The sequence below is a fragment of the Ranitomeya imitator genome, chromosome 5 (genome assembly GCF_032444005.1).
Source record: "Ranitomeya imitator isolate aRanImi1 chromosome 5, aRanImi1.pri, whole genome shotgun sequence".
Lineage (NCBI taxonomy): Eukaryota > Metazoa > Chordata > Amphibia > Anura > Dendrobatidae > Ranitomeya > Ranitomeya imitator.
In genome coordinates this window covers 655,498,704-655,506,727 of record NC_091286.1, presented here as the reverse complement: position 1 = coordinate 655,506,727, position 8,024 = coordinate 655,498,704, and positions in this window count along the sequence as shown.

Below are 8,024 nucleotides of genomic sequence, written 5' to 3'. Positions count from 1 at the left end.
AAAAACGAGCTGCCATACAGCATCATCAGCAAAAAAATAAAAAAGTTATAGTCCTGAGAATAAAGCGATGCAAAAATAATTATTTTTTCTATAAAATAGTTTTTATCGTATAAAAGCGCCAAAACATAAAAAAATGATATAAATGAGGTGTCGCTGTAATCGTACTGACCCGAAGAATAAAACTGCTTCATCAATTTTACCAAACGCGGAACGGTATAAACGCCTCCCCCAAAAGAAATTCATGAATAGCTGGTTTTTGGTCATTCTGCCTCACAAAAATCGGAATAAAAAGCGATCAAAAAATGTCACGTGCCCGAAAATGTTACCAATAAAAACATCAACTCGTCCCGCAAAAACCAAGACCTCACATGACTCTGTGGACCAGAATATAGAAAAATTATAGCTCTCAAAATGTGGTAACGCAAAAAATATTTTTTGCAATAAAAAGCGTCTTTCAGTGTGTGACGGCTGCCAATCATAAAAATCCGCTAAAAAACCCGCTATAAAAGTAAATCAAACCCCCCTTCATCACCCCCTTAGTTAGGGAAAAATTAAAAAAATGTATTTATTTCCATTTTCCCATTAGGGCTAGGGTTAGAGTTAGGGCTAGGGTTAGGGCTAGGGTTAGGGCTAGGGTTAGGGCTAGGGTTAGGGCTAGGGCTAGGGCTAGGGTTAGGGCTAGGGTTAGGGCTAGGGTTAGGGCTAGGGTTAGGGTTAGGGCTAGGGTTAGGGCTAGGGTTAGGGCTAAGGTTAGGGCTAGGGTTAGGGCTAGGGTTAGGGTTAGGGCTAGGGTTAGGGCTAGGGTTAGGGTTAGGGCTAGGGTTAGGGCTAGGGCTAGGGTTAGGGTTAGGGCTAGGGTTAGGGCTAGGGCTACAGTTTGGGTTGGGGCTAAAGTTACAGTTAGGGTTTAGATTACATTTACGGTTGGGAATAGGGTTGGGATTAGGGTTAGGGGTGTGTCAGGGTTAGAGGTGTGGTTAGGGTTACTGTTGGGATTAGGGTTAGGGATGTGTTTGGATTAGGGTTTCAGTTATAATTGGGGGGTTTCCACTGTTTAGGCACATCAGGGGCTCTCCAAACGCGACATGGCGTCTGATCTCAATTCCAGCCAATTCTGCGTTGAAAAAGTAAAACAGTGCTTCTTCCCTTCCGAGCTCTCCCGTGTGCCCAAGCAGGGGTTTACCCCAACATATGGGGTATCAGCGTACTCAGGACAAATAGGACAACAACTTTTGGGGTCCAATTTCTCCTGCTACCCTTGGGAAAATACAAAACTCGGGGCTAAAACATATTTTTTGTGGGAAAAAAAAGATTTTTTATTTTCACGGCTCTGCGTTATAAACTGTAGTGAAACACTTGGGGGTTCAAAGTTCTCACAACACATCTAGATTAGTTCCCTGGGGGGTCTAGTTTCCAATATGGGGTCACTTGTGGGGGGTTTCTACTGTTTAGGTACATTAGGGGTTCTGCAAATGCAATGTGACGTCTGCAGACCATTCCATCTAAGTCTGCATTCCAAATGGCGCTCCTTCCCTTCCGAGCTCTGCCATGCGCTCAAACGTTGGTTTCCCCCAACATACGGGGTATCAGCGTACTCAGGACAAATTGGACAACAACTTTTGGGGTCGAATTTCTCCTCTTACCCTCGGGAAAATACAAAACTGGGGGCTAAAAAATAATTTTGGGGGGAAAGATTTTTTTTTTTAATTTTCACGGCTCTGCGTTACAAACTGTAGTGAAACACTTGGGGGTTCAAAGCTATCACAACACATCTAGATGAGTTCCTTAGGGGGTCTAGTTTCCAAAATGGTGTCACTTGTGGGAGGTTTCTACTGTTTAGGTACATTAGGGGCTCTGCAAATGCAATGTGACACCTGCAGACCATTCCATCTAAGTCCTCATTCCAAATGGAGCTCCTTCCCTTCCGAGCCCTCCCATGCGCCCAAACAGTGGTTCCCCCCCACATATGGGGTATCAGCGCACTCAGGACAAATTGGACAACAAATTGTGGGGTCGAATTTCTCCTTTTACCCTCGGAAAAATACAAAACTGGGGGCTAAAAAATAATTTTTGTGGGAAAAAATTTTTGTTTTATTTTTACGGCTCTCCATTATAAACTTCTGTGAAGCCCTTGGTGGGTCAAAGCGCTCAGCACACATCTAGATAAGTTCCTAAGGGGGTCTACTTTCCAAAATGGTGTCACTTGTGGGGGGTTTCTACTGTTTAGGTACATTAGGGGCTCTGCAAACGCAATGTGACACCTGCAGACCATTCCATCTAAGTCTGCATTCAAATGGCACTCCTTCCCTTCTGAGCCCTCCCATGTGCCCAAACAGTGGTTCCCCCCACATATGGTGTATCATCGCACTCAGGACAAATTGGGCAACAAATTTTGGGGTCCAATTTCTCCTGTTACCCTCAGGAAAATACAAAACTGGGGGCTAAAAAAATAATTTTTGTGGGAAAAAAATTTTGTTTTATTTTTACGGCTCTGCATTATAAACTTCTGTGAAGCACTTGGTGGGTCAAAGTGCTCACCACACCTCTAGATAAGTTCCTTAGGGGGTCTACTTTCCAAAATGGTGTCATTTGTGGGGGGTTTCAATGTTTAGGCACATCAGTGGCTCTTCAAACGCAACATGGCGTCCCATCTCAATTCCTGTCAATTTTGCTTTGAAAAGTCAAACGGCGCTCCTTCCCTTCCGAGCTCTCCCATCCACCCAAACAGTGGTTTACCCCCACATATGGGGTATCCGCGTACTCAGGACAAATTGTACAACTTTTGGGGTCCAATTTCTTCTCTTACCCTTGGGAAAATAAAAAATTGGGGGCAAAAAGATAATTTTTGTGAAAAAATATGATTTTTTATTTTTACGGTTCTACATTATAAACTTCTGTGAAGCACTTGGTGGGTCAAAGTGCTCACCACACCTCTAGATAAGTTCCTTAGGGGGTCTACTTTCCAAAATGGTGTCACTTGTGGGGGGTTTCAATGTTTAGGCACATCAGTGGCTCTTCAAACGCAACATGATGTCCCATCTCAATTGCTGTCAATTTTGCATTGAAAAGTCAAACGGCGCTCCTTCCCTTCCGAGCTCTCCCATCCGCCCAAACAGTGGTTTACCCCCACATATGGGCTATCAGCGTACTCAGGACAAATTGTACAACAACTTTTGGGGTCCAATTTCTTCTCTTACCCTTGGGAAAATAAAAAATTGGGGGCGAAAAGATAATTTTTGTGAAAAAATATGATTTTTTATTTTTACGGTTCTACATTATAAACTTCTGTGAAGCACTTGTTGGGTCAAAGTGCTCACCACACCTCTAGATAAGTTCCTTAGGGGGTCTACTTTCCAAAATGGTGTCACTTGTGGGGGGTTTCAATGTTTAGCCACATCAGGGGCTCTCCAAACGAAACATGGCGTCCCATCTCAATTCCAGTCAATTTTGCATTGAAAAGTCAAATGGCACTCCTTCGCTTCCGAGCTCTGCCATGCGCCCAAACAGTGGTTTACCCCCACATGTGGGGTATTGGCATACTCAGGACAAATTGTACAACAATGTTTGGGGTCCATTTTCTCCTGTTACCCTTGGTAAAATAAAACAAATTGGAGCTGAATTACATTTTTTGTGAAAAAAAGTTAAATGTTCATTTTTATTTAAACATTCAAAAAATTCCTGTGAAGCACCAGAAGGGTTAATAAACTTCTTGAATATGGTTTTGAGCACCTTGAGGGGTGTAGTTTTTAGAATGGTGTCACACTTGGGTATTTTCTATCATATAGACCCCTCAAAATGACTTCAAATGAGATGTGGTCCCTAAAATAAAATGGTGTTGTAGATATGAGAAATTGCTGGTCAACTTTTAACCCTTATAACTCCCTAACAAAAAAAAATTTTGGTTCCAAAATTGTGCTGATGTAAAGTAGACATGTGGGAAATGTTACTTATTAAGTATTTTGTGTGACATATCTCTGTGATTTAATTGCATAAAAATTCAAAGTTGGAAAATTGCGAAATTTTCATAATTTTCGCCAAATTTCCGTTTTTTTCACAAATAAACGCAGGTACTATCAAATAATTTTTACCATTGTCATGAAGTACAATATGTCACGAGAAAACAATGTCAGAATCACCAGGATCCATTGAAGCGTTCCAGAGTTATAACCTCATAAAGGGACAGTGGTCAGAATTGTAAAAATTGGCCCGGTCATTAACGTGCAAACCACCCTTGGGGGTAAAGGGGTTAATTTTGGTGAATGGACGTATTTGAGTCAGTGATCAAAAAGAAAGACATTCAGTCCATTTTGGAACAGGGACAAGGATCACACTCCAGTTCAAATCAATGGGTCTGTAAATGAAATGGACAACCCGCTATGCCATCGGTGGGCGATCGCATGTGGGTATCAGCTGTATGTGACAGCTGACAACCTGCAGCAGTGCCCATGTTCGGTGCAGGCATTTAACCCCTCTGATACAGCTGTTAGTGACAGCGGCATAGAGAAGCATCGCACAAGGAGGGGGCTCCCTGTGCACCTACCTCAGGTCAACGCGATGCGAATGCGTTGGCCTGATGGTCTCCATGGAGATCCCTGGCTCCAGGATGGCTGCGGGGTCCTTCGGGATGACTTTTGGGAGCAGGCACCGACATGCTAATTTCCCTGCCTATCAGATCAGTGATCTGACATTATATAGTGATATCCTGGACTGGGACAATGTAAAAAAAAGTTTTTTTAAAAATCCCTGAATAAAGGGAATTTATTTTTTTTCCAATAAATACATTAATGTGAATAAACAAGTACACACTTGGTATCTCTGCGTTCGTAACAACCCTCTCTATAAAAATGTCCCACTATTTTTCACCTAAAATGAACACCATATAAAAAAAAAAAGAGAAAACAGGCAAAAAACAATGCTTTATCATACCGGCAATGAAAGACTGATGCAAATAAAAATGATACCGCTGAAATGTCACCTTGTCCCGCAAAAAACAAGCCACCATATAGCTCCATCAGCAGAATAAGTTATAGCTCAGAATATAGCAATGCAAAACTCTTTTCTATAATAGTCGAGCCATAACATGACTGTCGGCCAAATTATAAAAAAAAATTATAGCTTGCAAATTATGGTGATGCAAAAACTAGTTATTGCAATACGAAGCGTCTATTGGTGTGTGACAGCCAAACGTAAAAACCCGTATCTGGAATGAGCAAAGCGAGAATATGGTCTTGATTTAAGCTTCCAAAATTCACTAATCCTGAAAAACAAAAGCTTGTTTCCTCCCCAATATAGCACCAATGAAAATGTTGTCCAACAAGAAAAAGGAGCTTTTCATGGACTTGGAAACATTAGTTTTAAGGTAATTTATTGTTATGGGGGCACTCAGGGTGGGGGAGGGATATTAGATTATAAAGGGACACTCGTATTACTACTTTATCTGGGCATTATCACTTTATAAATGCTTAATGCCCCAATTGTATCTTACAAAGAGGAACCTGCAGTGTTACTGTGGAGACACACATGATACTTTACATAGGGGATCTGAGAACAGCAGTATTTCACGGATTCACCAAGACTTGTATTCAGCCCTGAGGGATGGTCATAAGATGCACAGTAGACCCAAGGTAGAAAGGTTGGGGATCCTTTACTCATTTAATTTGCTATTCACTAAAATGGGAAAATATTGAGGTGTAGGGATCTATCAATGATCCTATCCAAGTGTTGGGTACGTCCACTGGATTATTGGTTCTATCCACCACATTAATAGACCCTGTACCTTAATATTTCACATGTTTTGGGGGGTTTTTCCAACTGATCAGTTGGGTACTAGTTTTGTGTCCTGTTGCACATTGTCTACAGCGGTGGTCTAGTCACCCGTGTGATGTGCAACGTGTCGTCTCCCACATGCCCGAGATGAGAAATATTAGAAAGCTGAAACATTGCGTCACTTGTGATTAAACCTCTCCTGCATTTTACCTCCTTATTTGAGTGCTGTCATTACCTGATGACACGTCTGAGATGGATGGATATAGTGACAGGACGTCTTTTTGTGTTGTGTATGTATTTGAATATAAATAAATGTATGAGTTAACCTTTTAACTTCTGCCAATAAATAACATGACAAATGTTACTGTATATAAGAAGCAATTTTTTGTGATTTCATGGTACAGGGAAGACATGGGATCATCTAGTCCTTAGTTCTGCCCAAGTAAAATGATCAAATCCACTGGAACTGATGTTGAAGGATGATGGCTTCCTCTGCCCTTTCCAATTTACTGGTTACATGGTGATTACTGACATGTACCAAGCAAGCTGGACTGGGCAGGGGGAAGTCTTCCTGTGCAGTCTGAAGGTTCCCAAACCTGCCCCCCACGTCTCACATCCGTGGGGATTTACAAAATAAGTGAAGAGCAGATTTACCTACTCACTATAAACGCACTTAAAACCAGACATTACATTTTCAAATTTGAGGTCAATGTAAAATCTCACAATCCTTTCTGTCAGCTCTAAATCTGATGACGAGGTGATATGAAAATGTTCATCACTCTCCAAACCTAAGGTTTGTGTCATCTGGAAATCTGCACAGACAGTAACGTAGTCTTCCTTCCTTAATAACTATAACTAAGTCCATCTAGTTCAACCCATAGCCTAACCTAACATGCCCTAACATGTTGATCCAGAGGAAGGCAAAAAAAAACCCATGTGGCAAATGGTAAACTCCACTTTGGGGAAAAAAATTCCTTCCTGACTCCACATACGGCAATCAGACTAGTTCCCTTGATCAACGCCCTATCAAGGAATCTAGTATATATACCCTGCAACATTATACTTTTCAAGAAAGGTATCCAGTCCCCTCTTAAATTTAAGTAATGAATCACTCATTACAACATCATACGGCAGAGAGTTCCATAGTCTCACTGCTCTTACAGTAAAGAATCCGCGTCTGTTATTATGCTTAAACCTTTTTTCCTCCAAACGTAGAGGATGCCCCTTGTCCCTGTCTCAGGTGTATGAATAAAAAGATCATCAGAAAGGTCTTTGTACTGTCCCCTCATGTATTTCTACAATAAAATAAGATCACCCCTTAGTCTTTGTTTTTCCCAAACTAAATAGCCCCAAGTGTAATAACCGATCTTGGTATTGCAGACCCCCCAGTCCTCTAATAACCTTGGTCGCTCTTCTCTGCACCCGCTCCAGTTCAGCTATGTCTTTCTTATACACCGGAGACCAGAACTGTGCACAGTATTCTAAGTGTGGTCGAACAAGTGACTTGTATAGAGGTAAAATTATGTTCTCCTCATGAGCATCTATGCCTCTTTAAAGCATCCCATTATTTTATTTGCCTTTGTAGCAGCTGCCTGCCACTGGCCACTGAATATGAGTTTGTCATCCACCCATACTCCCAGGTCTTTTTCATTGACTGTTTTGCCCAGAGTTTTAGAATTAAGCACCTAGTTATAAATTTTATTACTTCTACCCCAGTGCATGACCTTACATTTATCCCCATTAAAGCTCATTTGCCATTTATCAGCCCAAGCTTCTAGTTTACATAAATCATCCTGTAATATAAAATTGTCCTCCTCTGTATTGATTACCCTGCAGAGCTTAGTGTCATCTGCAAATATTGAAATTCTACTCTGAATGTCCCCTACAAAATCGTTAATAAATATGTTAAAAAGAAGAGGGCCCAATACTGATCCCTGTGGTACCCCACTGCTAACCGCGACCCAGTCCTAGTGTGCTCCATTAATAACCACCCTTTGTTTCCTATCCCTGAGCCAGCTCTTAACCCACTTACACATATTTTCCCCTATCCCCATTATTCTCATTTTATGTATCAACCTTTTGTGTGGCACCGTATGAAAAGCTTTTGAAAAGTCCATATACACTACATCCACTGGGTTCCCTTGGTCCAGTCCGGAACTTACCTCTTTATAGAAGCTGATCAGATTAGTCTGACATGAATGGTCCCTAGTAAACCCGTGCTGATACTGGGTCATGAGGTTATTCCTCTTCAGATACTC